General features: G+C 39.8%; 1 protein-coding gene across 2 annotated transcripts in view; it reads right to left on the reverse strand.

The window, feature by feature from the left end:
* Nucleotides 1-15,649, reverse strand: part of adcy2b (adenylate cyclase 2b (brain)) — a 169,753-nt gene that overhangs the window by 96,152 nt on the left and 57,952 nt on the right. The gene's annotated exons all lie outside the window — the stretch shown is intronic.

The following is a 15,649-nucleotide window of genomic DNA, read 5'->3' on the forward strand; positions in this document are numbered from 1 at the left end:
TCCAATCCCCGGGTTTCTGCACTGACCAGTATACAAAGCAGCTTTAAACCTGTGTTTATGTCCAGTCATAGGATGCACTTCTGCTGTCTTCTTTGTCAGCATTTTTACAAAAAAATTGTTAGCCTGCTTAAAGCAGTACTGTAGTTTGTAATATATGTTCCTAATGTTCTCTTTATTGCATCACAAGGACAGCTGACAGAATCAGACAATTGTGCGGGAGATGTGTGTGACTCTTGACTCTGCAAACATTTAAAATGCGCTTATCGTTATCGGAGACCGGTTCGTGTACCATCAAAAGTGGCACGTAGGGAATCAGATCCTGATTTTTTTGTTCCTAGTGCCTATTCATTGGCATGGTGCAGAAAGACTAATTTGATATCACTTCATCAGTGCACATGCACCGAAATTAGAGCAGTCGGGCTCTATATAAGCATTTTCATAACAAATCAGTAAAGATTCTTAAGTTCATTCTTAAGTCTGGCTAGACTACACAAGTGTCTACCACGTCAAGCTAAAGGCAAGGGCACTAACAAAAGTCAAGGTCAACTACCAAATGGTCTACCACATGCCGAGCTCCTTGTATCAATTAAGGCCCAATGTAAAGCATAAGGTATGGTAAATAATGTTCATGATTAAACGAAAAGAGTGTAAGGTGGCTTTAATAATGCTAATTCTGGGCTTATGTATGAAAAAAACAAATGAGTATTCAGTTCGGCATGTCAAAAAGACAAATGTGTTGCCTGGTGCCTTCATTCATTTAAAGATTTTAAAGGATATAAATCCCCCCTCTTCCAAAAAAAAAAAAAAACAGAAAACAAAACAAGACTAAACAAATAAACAATACACCATCGATGAAATCCCTTGTCTCTTGCATTAGTGTTTTTGTTTTAAACAGATATCTGATCTTTTTATACCTACCGTCCATTGAAAAATAAGTGTTTACTCTGCAGAAACACGATTAAAAAATGTAATTAATCAAGTGAATTTTGCAGCTGTCACTAACAGGATACAGAGACCTCCAACCAGTTTCCTAATTATCGAGTGTGTGAAGTGAAACTTTTATTCTTTACAGAGATCTCCTACATGTAAAATAACTGCTGCACTGCCTGATATATGGATAATCTGGATTTACAGTACATTTTTATAAAGCCTGAAGCTTGAGCATTATCAAATTCTTATGCTGTCCAACAATGCTCTTCATTGCTGGAAGGCTGATTAAGTAACCCCCACTGTGACAGGGGCAGCCCTGTCGTTGGTTTTTGGAGTGCATGTGTGCCTTTAGGGGAGCAGCTGGGACTGACAACAGGAGATGCGTTGCTAAGCAACTAATTGAACAGGTGGGCTACCCAGCGCTGAGCTGATCGGGAAAGCTGTTCGGAGCTGAGAAAAGTGTCAGGGGCTACTGCAAGTGTTGGGGCTACTGCAAGGCCATTGCTACACAGAGGGATGCTGAGGGAAAGCTTGCTTTGTTTACATCAAGGAGGAGTGTCCACTCTGCAAGAAAACTACTACGGAACCCTTCGACTGCAAGACGGTGCCTGTGAAGGCTGCTCAGACAGGACTGTCACAACGACCTGGAGTCGCTGGGAAGCCAGGACTTCGGGAGCAACAGCAATAGGTTAGTTTAAGGGATGTTGATCCCTACCAAGTATAGAGAGGGTGTGGCGGAGTGTCCCACCCCTATGTATTATCATTTGTATTTTTGTTTGTGGCGGGTCTTTTATTATTTGTATTTAAAAACCCTGTGAGGATGCATGACTGACCAGCTACTGATTATTGAACTAGCTGACAGTCATGCATCCTTACCAAACGCGTGTAGACTGTGGCCGAGGGGTAATAAGACAATTAACAGCTAGTTAACCCCTCGGCCAGAGTATAAGAACCGGCAGCTGTCCGTGCTGCGGGGTTGGTTGTTGGGGTGCAGAGAGGCGGTACGGGGAGATAGAGAGAAGACAAGAATATAACAATTGCTAAAACGTGCTGGATTAGCCAGCACGACACTTACTTGTTTGTCTGTTTATTCGTTTGGCCCTCGTGCCCTTTGGTTTCTGTTTTGTTGTTTTGTTTATTTTTGTTTTGTTTATTAATAAATCCACGCTGAGTGCCGTTGCATTCAGCTTCACCCGCCCATCCACTGTTTTGATTCAGTTACTCCCTGGTCCGTGACGTCACCACACTTCACAACTGCAAGCCTTCCTGCCACAGAGGGTTACCGTAATGTAGTAGGTTCCTGGAGCGGGACGCCTCGTTAGGTGAGACTAGCGCTCGTCTTGTGTGTCAAACTTTTATTTTTAGCAATGCTCTGTGTCTATCATTATTATCCAGTAACAACCCACACACGTAACAAACCCCCCTGTTACAGGCACTAATAAATCATTAATATCAGACTAATGGCAAGCCCAATATCAGACTAATGTTTGTGGTGATATCATCCAAATATCTTGGGTTTGCCAATACTGTAGTATGAAACTGCTGACTCCTAACCAGTATTTACATTTTCATGGACTAGCCCTTTGGCATCTGACCTGGGTGAATTGTTCAGATCTTTTCGTAAATTTGTTTAAAAACACTGAATGGGTATTACTGTACAACAATCACTGGACAACGATGAACTATCAATCAAAAATGAATGAATGCCGCCGATGCCTTGAGACTCTGAGCGCGAGCAATTACATCACATAGCAACCGTCGCCGACTTCATTCCAGATCCAGGTTAGATTAAAAAATAATGATGTTTGAAAAACATATTTTATTTGTTTGTAAACAAAACTTCAACCATCTTATATGTGATTATATTATGTCTCTTGGAGGGTCAAAAAAGTGGAAGACATAATGCCATATTGATCATCTGGGGGAGAGCAAAGCAAGGTCTGGGGGGGCAACTGCCCACCCTGCCCCATAGAAAATGACGCCCCTGTTCCACACGTTGCTCGATCGATGTCAATGAGATTGCTGTGTACATGCAAACGATGGAATCTGAATTTTCAGAGGTCTTAATAATTCCAACGTTAAACCTGACCAACTTAACAAGTACGACCTGGACATGTCTTTATTTCAGTAGTTGATGATGAAGAATGAGAAATGCTGCTCAATAGAGTTTAAAAGCTCAGACCTCTGGTCATCAAAGTTTAGAAGTCTGCGGACTGAAACAACTGAAAGATCCTGGGTCCTGTTGGGCATCACTTCCTGTGAAATTTAACTGAAGAATTTCAGGCTCCTCTCTCTGTCTTTCTTGTAACCTTCTCAATGACTCTCCCTTTGGCCTATTGACAGTCATTGCTCCAGTCTGAACCAATTTACATTAGAAAGATGTACTATTATTTATGGTGCGATATACCTTATGTAATTATTTTTTTTTTAATTCATATAACTTGATTTATAAATAGTGGTATTTAATGTATGCCTGTCACAAAGACGGCCGGAGTGGGTGGCGTCAGACCAGATGCAGGAAGTAACAAACAGACAGAGATTTGGGTTTTGGTTAAGCTGAGCGCGTGACTGCGCTCAGCATTTAATACAGAAAAAAAGGTTTGAAACAACAAAACACAGGACACGGCACTATATGCCAAAATAAAAGGACAAACAAAACGAACTAAACAGTGCACAGACAGACAAACACGGTGAGTGAAAACACTATTTACTTTATATTTACGTTCTTCCGTTCTTATTATTTAGTTTCTCCTTCTCCACACTCGTTCTCCACTCACCGAACACCTAACCCCGACTGAAAGAAATGTGCATCTATATATACTGTTGTGCTGGGATTCAATTACTAATTAATTATTCACTTGAATCCCAGCACGTGAATTAATTCTGTGCAACCCCGTGCTCACATATTACATTTAACCAGCACGTGAAGTGATTTGTGCTCTCCTCGTGCCTAAATACAAATCTACACTTTAAATACACGTGAAACACAGACCCGTTTATATCCCGTGTACCAATGACTATACACCAACATCAACACACGCACGCAACATACAACATATAACACACAAAATACACACAGGGGTGGGCACTTTGCCACAATGCCATATTTATTATAATCAGAGACAATTTTAGCAAGGGTTTTTATTTACCAAATTTAACACTAAAGCAGTACAATAAGTTAATTGATGGCTGACATCTTAAATTGACAGCACATAATCGGAAATGATATTCCCTCGTACACAGACAGTTGCCTTTCTGTTTCCCTATAAAGGCTTAATAAAGTTTCCTACGTGTTAAACACGCTGGATTATTTTAAAAGGTACCTGGACACTGTATCCAGTTCTTTAAAAACCTTGTTGAGGTGTGTAAGGCATTTGGTAGGCATAGAAACTGTATGGGAGGGTATTTTATATGACTAAATCAACAAAAAGATACCGAGATGTTTTAAACTAGACTCTACAAATGTAACATGTAATCAATGCAAAATGCATATGTTGTTTGTATAGTCATAAATCACACATAATATGTAATGTAAATGTGTATAATAGCAGTTCATTGTAACCAAGGAATACTACAAACATTCATAACATCTGAATTGATTATACCATCGCCAAGGGCCCACTATGTTGGCACAGGAAAGTAGCATGCTGCCAAAGGCCTCACGGCTCCTGATTGCTTCTGGATCTCAATGGTTGCTGACATGGTAGCCAGGAAGGGCTAAATATGTCTCCCAACAGCTGTTATAGTTAAGCCTAAAAAAGCAGCACTCAATGATTAACAGCCAACACATCACCCTGAAATCCATTCAAATCGAATCACTGGCAGCTCTTTTGGAATTTGGATCAACCGACTTTCTCTTAATGTTTGGGGTGGTCATGTTTGTGTTTGTACAAAATGTGCCTTTATGTAGGTTTTCTTTTGTGTGTTCTTTGTAAATAGTGACACATTGACTTCCTTAAGGCATCACCATCCTTTCGTTGTCAAAACCAATACTTTGTTTGTTAACCACAAAATCCTTCTTTGTCCAACACACTTTTCCACCACTCGGTTTTCTCCTAACTCTCTTCTCCAACCCACCACCACAGAACACCCAAGCTGTGACCTTTTTATTCCTATTTACCCTATTAATTCGTATCAATTAACAGTTACATTTGCTAAGATGGAGTGTATGTGCCTGGGTCCTAAAGCCTCCAAATTAGTGTTCGGTACATACACATCCTCACAATTGAGCTAATATATATATATATATATATATATATATATATATATATATATATATATATATATTAGTAAACAAACTGCACCCACTCGGGATCTTGCCCCTTTAAGAATACCGACCTAGGATATAAGAAATGGATTTTCACTGCGCTGATGCGCTATTTTTAATAAACGAACAAATAAAACACAAAAAAAACATCTCTCTTTTTTGAGCACTAACTAACACACCAACGGGAACCTAACTAAAAACAGGACAGCTAAGCTGTTTCCCTGTAACAAAACCCAAAAACAAAATAAACACGGTTTTCACACAACACTCTCACAGGTTTCACTATACCTAATTTCTTTGTACGTCTGCACGCACTCGCACATTTTAGCCAAAAACATGGTTGCCTCTGCCAGGAGGCTGAAACGTGGCCACAAGTGGATCTTCCAGCAAGACAATGACCCCAAGCATACATCAAAATCCACATAGAAATCGTTAATTGACCACAAAAACCAACATTTTGCAATGGCCATCTCAGTCTCCGGACTTGAACCTCATTGAAAACCTGTGGTTTCAATTGAAGAGGGCAATCCATAAGCGCAGTCCGAAGGATATCAAGGATCTGGAAAGATTCTGTATGGAGGAATGGTCTAAGATCCCTCCCAATGTGTTCTCCAATCTCATTAAACATTATAGAAAAAGACTCAGTGCCGTTATCCTTGCAAGGGGAGGGTGCACAAAGTACTGAAAACAAGGGTGCCAATAATTGGGACACTTCATTTTTTCTGGAAATAAATTTATAATTTGAGAAATGTGTAATTTTGGTTGATTCCATTGAATCATTAATAAAGTCAAATATATTCCACATGTTGGAAAATTACAATATAGATCAGTACTGGTAGTGTTTATTTTATACAGTCTTTTTTGCTGATCTTTATCAAGGGTGCCAATAATTTGGGTGCCAATAATAATACACACACACACACACACACACACACACACACACACACACATAGTTGCAGTCAAAAGTTTACATACCCCAATGGAAATTTATAATTTCAAGAAATTTCTCGAAAGCAAATAATTATAGGAAAAATCTTTTGTAGCAAAAGTTTTGCTTTTGTAGATGCGGAAAAAGTTACAAGAAATAGATAATAACCTGTTTTAAATGATTAGTCTATTTGTCTATGAGATTTTGGCATGATTCTTTAGTGATTTTTTCTTCAACGCAAAATTCCAAGGACTTCTCTTTTGCACAGCCTTCTTTAACTCATACCAAAGATTCTCAATCGGATTTAGATTGGGACCATTTCAGAACCTTGATTTTATTCTTCTTTAACCATTCTGAAGTAGATTTTGATGTGTGCTTTGGATCGTTGCTGTGTTGGAACGTCCAGTTGCACTACTCAGATGATTGGCCAATATCTTTTGGTGTGCTATGGAATCCATTTTACCATGTATTGGAACTAAATTTCCATTAGAGGAAAAGGACCCATAAATCATTTTCTGCCTAAGGTCTTCAGATAGCTTTTTTACTTTTTCACATATTGACTTATTGGTAATGACAGCAATCATTCTATGCCTAACCCTTTTATACTCTCTAAGAATGTTCACATACAATCCAGCATTTTCTAGACTTCTAGAATTAGGTTCTGCATTATCATATTGAAATCTCTAGCACCTTGTATACAATACTATCATAGCATCAACAGGTATAAATACCTTTGAATTAGCAATTTTGGAGTTTTGCAAAAAAAAAAAAAAAATTGCTGAAATAAATAATGCAGACATCTATTTCTTGTAACTTGTTTTACTTTTGCTTTTGCTAATATTATTATTATTATACAAAAATAATGCATCATAAAAGGTCTGTTTTCTTATGTTTGGATCCATATTGTTGGTCCTTCTTTATGGTTTTATATTTATTTAAACAAAATTATACAAACAAATTACAGCATTTGCTTTTAAATTGTTTGAAACAACTGCTCAATCACAACTGAGTCAGTTTATTACTCACCTTACTGCGTTTCAAATTAAACTATATTATTTTCTTATCAGTTTCCTTTAAAAGGGTATCCGTTATACTCATATACACAAATACTCATAAACTGTTTTTCACTGCCATTTAAAAAAATAAAAAATAAAATGAATGTGGTAATGGAAATAAGATTAAAAGTTGGAGCTTTCCACTTTGAAACGGCATTGGTTATACAGGGTGTCCCACTGAAAGTAGCCCAGTAAGTATTAGAAGTATTACAACTTACAAATACATAATCAATCTGACAAAGCACTCTCTTGCTCTCAACAGCCTGAAGTCTAAAATCCCTAAATCTTTAGGGTTGATAATGCTGCAGAACAGAAAATAATAATAATAATAATAATAATAATAATAATAATAATAATAATAATAATAATAATAATAATACATGGTTGGAGGTTTATTAACTCATTAAATATAACGTAATACAAGAAAGAATGGCAATATGAAACAAAATATTATAAAAATAATTGTCAGTAATTAATAATTACTATTATTTTTATAATCTTTTGTTTCAGGTTGCCATTCTTTGTTGTATTATGTTTCATTTAATAATAGTAAATTAAACGTAATACAAGAAATAGTAATTTGAAACATCTTGTTTATAATTTAAAAAAAAAAAACAATAATAATAATAAGAACTTATCTGAAGCAGCAGAGAGGAGCAGCAACTGGCTGTGGTTGAGACGGAAAGATTCTGGCTGGGGACAGGTAAGTAAGCTGGGCTGAGTTGAGTGGGGGACGGAGGGGGGTGATGCTGGGACGCCAGAATCACCGTCGAGCCCTCTTGAGGTGTCGTGGGCTAGTCGACGAAACACTGAGGATGGAAGGTGCCCACTTGAAAACCCCAGAGATGTACCCTACTTAGCTCAATCCAGACGGTTGTCATGCTGATGCGCTGGGGAGGCCGCACTTTGGTTGATCCCCGGAGCCAGCATCGCAGCCGTTGTGTGTGCTGATGCGCCAGGGAGGCAAAATAAGCTGATCCCTGGAGCCAGCATTACACTTCAGCCATTAACACCAGACAGAAGGATATCTACATCATCATATGGAAGGAAACGTAAATGGATGGAGACGCATATGGATCACATTAGTTTACTGTAAAGCTACGTCTTAGTTGGTGCTTATCTTGGCGAGAGCCGAGTTCAAATCAGCATGAAGTTTTAACATCTACTCTCGTGTAATGGAAATCATGAAGATCTGGATACGTCCAGTGACTGCTGTGAATAGTGCAGCTGGCAACAAGGGAAAGACCTTGTGACAGCCTGGAGAGACAGCTGACAGGAGGAAAGAGACCCCATTGGGGCTGGTAAGGGTTAGCTACCCTTGTCGGCAGTATCCAGCTCTGTGTTTACAGGATGCTGGAGACACCCGCCCAAGGCTTCTAAGAAATTAAAGAGAAAAATACCCCTAGAGTCTGCGAGAGCGGGGGCGGAAGATGACTCAACGTTGGACAACACGGTTAACGACTTAGGAACGGAAACGGATATGAGTATGGAGAGTACTTCACAAAAGACTAGTTCAAGATCTGCAGTTAACAAAGACATAGAACTCCAGGTTTGTGTCTGCGGCTGGAGCAAGGCGACAACGGTCAGGGGTTTGAAGATTCATCAAGGGAGAATGAAATGCTTGAGGAAGAAGGGACAAGGGCCTCGCATTGATCAGTACTTCTTACGAAGTCAGTCAAGTCAGTCGAATGAAATCCAGCGACAGGAAGCAAACCACAGTTCGCAGGATATCAGCACCCCTGTCATAGATGTGAGGAGGACTTGCATGGACACAGTTAGTGATGAACCTAATGATCCTTGTGAACCCGGTCAGACAAACCAGCATAAGAGAGAAAAGAACCTCAACGGGCACAAGCCTGGAGTTAAATGGCCAAGAGCTTGTGAGAAAACTGCATGGGACACAGTAAACACAGATCTCTGCGTTGCATTGGAAAGATTAAGTGGAACAGTTGAAAAGAAGCTGGATAAATTTGGGGACATCATCTACGCATATGGAAGTGAGAGGTTTGGAGTTGAAAAAAGGAAGGAAAAAGTACAAACTATTCCTGGAAAGTCTAGACGGCAGCAGGAGATTGAACGCTTAGTTAGAGAAAGGAGACAGCTGAGGAACCAATGGAGAAGAGCAGAACAAAGTCAGAAGGAGGGACTCAATCTCTTACAAAGGGTCATAAAAGATAAGCTTGCAACATTGCGCAGAGCTGAGCGCCTACGGAAACGCTACAAAAAGAAGGAGCGTGCGAGAGCTAACTTTTATAAAGACCCATTCAAATTTGTAAAGAAGTTATTCACCAGTGAGAAGAATGGCACACTAAAAGCATCTAAGGTTGAGCTGGAGAGATATTTGGAGGAAACACATACAGATTCAAAAAGGCAGGAGCCTATGTCAATTCCGTCAGACATCCCACCTATCAATCCACCAGAATACCAAATGGAGGACTGTGCACCTAAGTGGAAAGAAATAGAGCAAGCTGTGAAAAAAGCAAGGGCTTCATCATCTCCAGGGCCTAATGGAGTTCCGTACAGAGTGTACAAGAGTGCTTCAGGAGTTCTACGAATTCTGTGGAAATTGATGAAAGTGGCATGGGAAAAACAGGTTGTACCAAGAGCATGGCGCCGAGCAGGTGGAGTCTTTATACCTAAAGAAAAAGATTCTACAAGCATCAGTCAGTTTCGTCCCATTTCCCTATTAAACGTAGAAGGCAAGATTTTCTTCAGCATTATTGCTCAGAGATTGTCAGCTTACCTATTAAAGAACTGCTTCATTGACACTTCAATACAAAAAGCGGGCATTCCAGGTTTCCCAGGTTGCTTAGAACACATCAATGTGATCTGGCAACAAATTCAATCAGCTAAAAAGGGGAGGAAGGAGCTCCATGTGACATTCCTGGATTTGGCTAATGCATATGGTTCAGTGCCACATGAACTACTTTGGGCAGCATTTGATTTTTTCAGTGTACCGATGACAATAACAAATTTAGTGAAAGCCTATTTTGGAGATTTGCAATTCAGTTTTTCAACTTCAGAATTCAGCACTACATGGCAATGCCTAGAGGTTGGAATAATGGCAGGATGCACCATTTCTCCACTGGCTTTTACCATGGCAATGGAAGTAATCATTAGGGCATCAAAATGGGTAGTAGGAGGAGAGCGCTTGGCTTCTGGAATGCGACTACCACCAATTCGAGCATACATGGATGACATGACAACCATGACTACAACAGTAGCCTGCACTAATCGATTATTGGGCAAATTAACCAATAACATTGAATGGGCATGAATGCAATTCAAGCCCACTAAATCAAGGAGCATCTCTATAATTAAAGGCAAAGTAGTAGATAAAACATTCTTCATTAATGGTGAGGCAATACCAACAGTGTCTGAGAAGCCAGTGAAGAGTCTTGGGAGATGGTACGACGGGGATCTAAAGGACACAGTTCGTGTGGGAGAAGTTAGACAACAAGCAGTGGAAGGGTTGAAGAGCATAGACAGCTGCGCTCTACCAGGTAAACTAAAACTCTGGTGCTTTCAGTTTGGTCTACTGCCGAGGTTGCTGTGGCCACTGACTGTGTACGAGGTTTCTTTGACGACAGTAGAGAAGCTGGAAGCTTTAATCAGTTCATACATCAGGAAATGGTTGGGAGTTCCACGCTGCCTCAGCAGAGTGGGACTTTATGGTAAAGGAATACTGCAGCTACCAGTCTCTGCTCTAACCGAGGAGTTTAAGTGCGCCAAGGTCAGACTGGAAATGACATTAGTAGAGTCACGCGATAAATGCGTAAGGGAGGCAGCACCTGTGTTGAAAACTGGAAGAAAGTGGGCGGCAAAGAAAGCTGTGGAAGATGCAAAGGCTGCCCTTCGAATTGGTGATATCATGGGGCAAGTTCAGCATGGAAGAGGGGGTCTTGGTTTCAGTTCAACTCCTCCTACATGGCACAAGGCGGCCCCAGCTCAAAGAAGGAAGCTGGTAGTCAACGAGGTGCAAAAGCAGGAGGAGAGGATGAGGTGTATAAAGGCCATTTCCCAGGCCAAACAGGGAGAATGGATGAGATGGGAGAGTGTGGAACAACGCAAGATTGGCTGGCAAGACCTATGGTCAATGGAACAGAGCAGGATCAGTTTCCTCATCAGGTCAACATATGATGTTCTCCCATCACCACAGAACCTAAACCTCTGGGTAGGAGAGGATCCCTCATGTCCTTTGTGTTCATCACCTGCAACATTAAGGCACATTTTGACAGGATGTAAGGTGGCTCTTAGCCAAGGACGGTTTACTTGGTGCCATGACCAGGTGCTGCGATGTTTGGCCTTAGCATTGGAAGACAAGCGTAACATGACCAATAAGTTGCCACCTGTTCCATCAAAACATTACACACAAAAGACAACATTCCTCCGCCCAGGAGAGCAACCACCAAGAAAAGGTGTTAAAACCAATCCTCGCCCAGGACAACTGGAAGCTGCTAGAGACTGGAATATGCTGGCAGATGTTGGTCAACGGCTTATTTTTCCACCTGAGATTGCCACCACTAACCTTCGACCAGATATTGTCTTGTGGTCTGGATCAGCACGCCTTGTTCACCTGGTAGAGTTAACAGTGCCATGGGAGGACGCTGTAGATGAGGCGTATGAGAGGAAGAAACTGCGGTATGCTCAACTAGCCACTGAAGCGGAACAGCGAGGATGGAGAGTTCGGGTTTACCCAGTGGAAGTGGGTTGTCGAGGATTTGTGGCACACTCTACAACCCGGTTTCTCAGAGACGTCGGATTCAGTGGCCAAGAGTTGCGTCGCACAGTGAAGAACTTATCTGAAGCAGCAGAGAGGAGCAGCAACTGGCTGTGGTTGAGACGGAAAGATTCTGGCTGGGGACAGGTAAGTAAGCTGGGCTGAGTTGAGTGGGGGACGGAGGGGGGTGATGCTGGGACGCCAGAATCACCGTCGAGCCCTCTTGAGGTGTCGTGGGCTAGTCGACGAAACACTGAGGATGGAAGGTGCCCACTTGAAAACCCCAGAGATGTACCCTACTTAGCTCAATCCAGACGGTTGTCATGCTGATGCGCTGGGGAGGCCGCACTTTGGTTGATCCCCGGAGCCAGCATCGCAGCCGTTGTGTGTGCTGATGCGCCAGGGAGGCAAAATAAGCTGATCCCTGGAGCCAGCATTACACTTCAGCCATTAACACCAGACAGAAGGATATCTACATCATCATATGGAAGGAAACGTAAATGGATGGAGACGCATATGGATCACATTAGTTTACTGTAAAGCTACGTCTTAGTTGGTGCTTATCTTGGCGAGAGCCGAGTTCAAATCAGCATGAAGTTTTAACATCTACTCTCGTGTAATGGAAATCATTATTAACCTGTCTCGCTGACTTAACTAAAATGAGAAAACAAGTCAACAATGACAGATACATACAAGTGAAAGTCCCAGTAAAACAATACAATAACTTTGAGGAGGTTACTTATAAATACATATTTATTTCAATATCCATGAACCTTCGGTTTCGAGGATGATCTGACATAGACTGACCCTATATTTATATAACTTAATATCCACCGCTTTTCTCTTGCGGAACGAAATGTCATTACTGAGGTGATTGATAAATGTGTAAAGAAAATGCAAATAGTGTGTATTTATAAACTTACATTATTTAAACACTCGCTCACTTTCTTTCTGTGACAAGTATTTATAATGAAGAGTTCTGATACCGTACGCTCCGTGTTTTTGTTTGTGACACCGTTTTGTATGTATTATGGGAGCTTTACAGGAGGGCAGGTTTTGAGGTTCTTGCACTACAGATCCCAGAGTGAGAGCAGCATCAGTGGTTGGGTGCGTTGTTAAATTCATCGGTGCTCTGCATCGCTGACTCGGAACTGACATCACTTGATATCATCGGTGCAAGAAATTTAACAGTTTGGTGAATCAACATATCTGAAAATAATAATAGAAAGGTTGCTTCTGCGCCATGCAAGGCTGTGGTTGACCTGAGCGAGCTGAAAGTTATCTTTAACCAACGAATTTGGACTAATTAGGAGCTTGTTGTTACATTAAAATGTAGAAAGCAGCTAGCCTGCAACTGTAAATATTTATAAATATGAATATATTAATGGATACACTTTCAAATACAGTTTACCCACTTTTCACAACTTTGTAACATATTTGTTTGAAGTATAAAAGGACAAGTAACATACACAATAAAAAAATAAATAAATAATCGGTTCTCTTTCTCATATCGAATTTTTGTATGTCACCAGCTCAGTCGGCTACTGTGATATTGTTTATCAATATGTTTATTAGCTCTATTATATATTTATTAAAAATACACAACTCCTTACCCATTTTCAAAAGATTTGGCGTCTCTGAATCTACAATTACAAATAGTATCTCCGTACAAGACAAACTTCCACAGTGGGAGTGGCCATTTTGGTTTTGCTGCAGTTCATCGACTCTCAACCCTGGTAAATCTGCTGCTTCAGCGGTGACGCACTGGTCAATTTAATAGAGTTGCCTGAAGCGAACCGCTGGAATTGAAAGTGGCTGAGATGTGGAAGTAACTTTTATGATGAGTGACCATAAAGAAAACGTTTTATAGTATAATAATCGATCGAAATTGTGCAGTTTATTAATTGTTCGTAGTCGGTTTTGGTGTTTAATTTAATAATCAGAAATTAACTGTATTTTCGATTAATCGCTCATCACTAGATACAATTACAGTCTTTCTATCCAATGAACTGTCAGAAACTTGTTTTTTAAATAAACTTTCCATTCATAAGTCCTTCACTTTTAGTGTTGCTCCATAATGCAGTTCCATGACCAACTTTCTATTGATTACTGCACTTATTGCGTTGCATGCACTCGAGCGTATTAAAATAGTGCCGCAGAGAATGAATTACGTTATGCTGAGAGGGTCAAGACAGAGGGCAATTAATGCGTGTTAAAAAAAAGATCTACAAATGTATGCAGACATTAACTGCGATTAATTGATAGCCCTAAAAATAATACAACCACATTTAAGTTTGTTTGACAGCTTTTCAAATTGCTAATTATAGGCTACACAATAATAATAAAAAAAACAACCAGTGTTTCAAAAAATGCTTTCCGGTTCATACAAATTCTAAAGTGCAATTCAAAAATAAAAGTTGTTGGACATTTCATCAGTGGTTTCGAATGGTGTTATCTTTGCCGCACTGTACAGTAGTCTTTGATCAGTACTGCTCTGGATTTCTACCTTTCTCTTTCGGTAAATACCTGAATCCAGATGCCTGTCAACAGGCGGTTTTCAGTAGTGATCTACAGTAATGTTGTAGAAGGTACAGAAGAGCTTACCTTGAGTAAATACTGCTTTATTCGATCTCCTGCAGACATATTTTTAGCTTTTTTAGAGACATCCATTTTGTTTTCAGTGTACAGTGTTTCCCGCCTAGATTGCATATAGTCACATGACATAATCACTGCACAGCTAGACATAATCTATGCCTGTGGAATAGAACACACACACGTAACAGCAGAGCTGTGCACTTTAGTTCAGAAGTTTTTTTATTTTTATTATTTTTTATTATAAAATTTGTACACATTTTCACTTTATTTTTTAAGAAGATTAAAAAATCCAAAAAAAACTGGTATAGGGCTAATTTCATGATTTCTGTGCAGTCTGTGAAGCTGTGATTTACACAAGGCCTTAATCTTAGTTAGAATGGTTGTTGTTTGTTTGTTAAGAACATTCATAAAAAGTTGATTAAAAAAAAAAAAACATGAATCTCAGAGGAGTTTCATCCTGCATAACCTATGGTCCAGTGATCAAGTAGCATCACTGAAAAGACGATTACAGTAAACATATATACCACACAACACTTCACCCCTACATATATACTGTACTCCGGGCCTTCTTACAAATCCAAGATGCTGAGTTTCTAAGCGTTTCTTTTTTTTTTAATGCAGGACTGTTTCTTCACATTGGGACAAATCGGGAGATGTTTTCATAGCTTGTTTTTCTTGACCTTTACAGTTTAGTGCCAGTGACCTGTACTCAGTTCAGAGCTGAGTTTCGGTTTGCTATGTTGTGATCATTATTGAATTCTTTGCCCAGTAAGCTTTTGGTCATGGTTGACGACTTCATACTTGTTTTCAGTGCACTCACTGGAATGCCATAAAACATTAACATTTGTAACAAAATTGTAGATTATAGTAAAAGCAGAAATTGAAGGTCTTCAACGGAAGCCTTAGTTTTCAACTAGTGTGTCATGATATTTAATTTTAAAAACTGTTATTATGGTGTTATCTAAAGAAGAAATTAATATATTAAAAATATTTTACTTTGTGAAAACATCAGGGTAGCATCAGAATGAAACTCAGAGTCAGGAAAGCTATAGTGAAAGTGCTATTGTGCACGATTATTAACCAACACAAAATAAACAGAAACAAATAAACATGGCACAGGGGCCAAAATAAAAGGTTCCAACAAAACAATACAA

This window comes from Acipenser ruthenus, chromosome 3, assembly GCF_902713425.1.
Source record: "Acipenser ruthenus chromosome 3, fAciRut3.2 maternal haplotype, whole genome shotgun sequence".
Taxonomy (NCBI): domain Eukaryota; kingdom Metazoa; phylum Chordata; class Actinopteri; order Acipenseriformes; family Acipenseridae; genus Acipenser; species Acipenser ruthenus.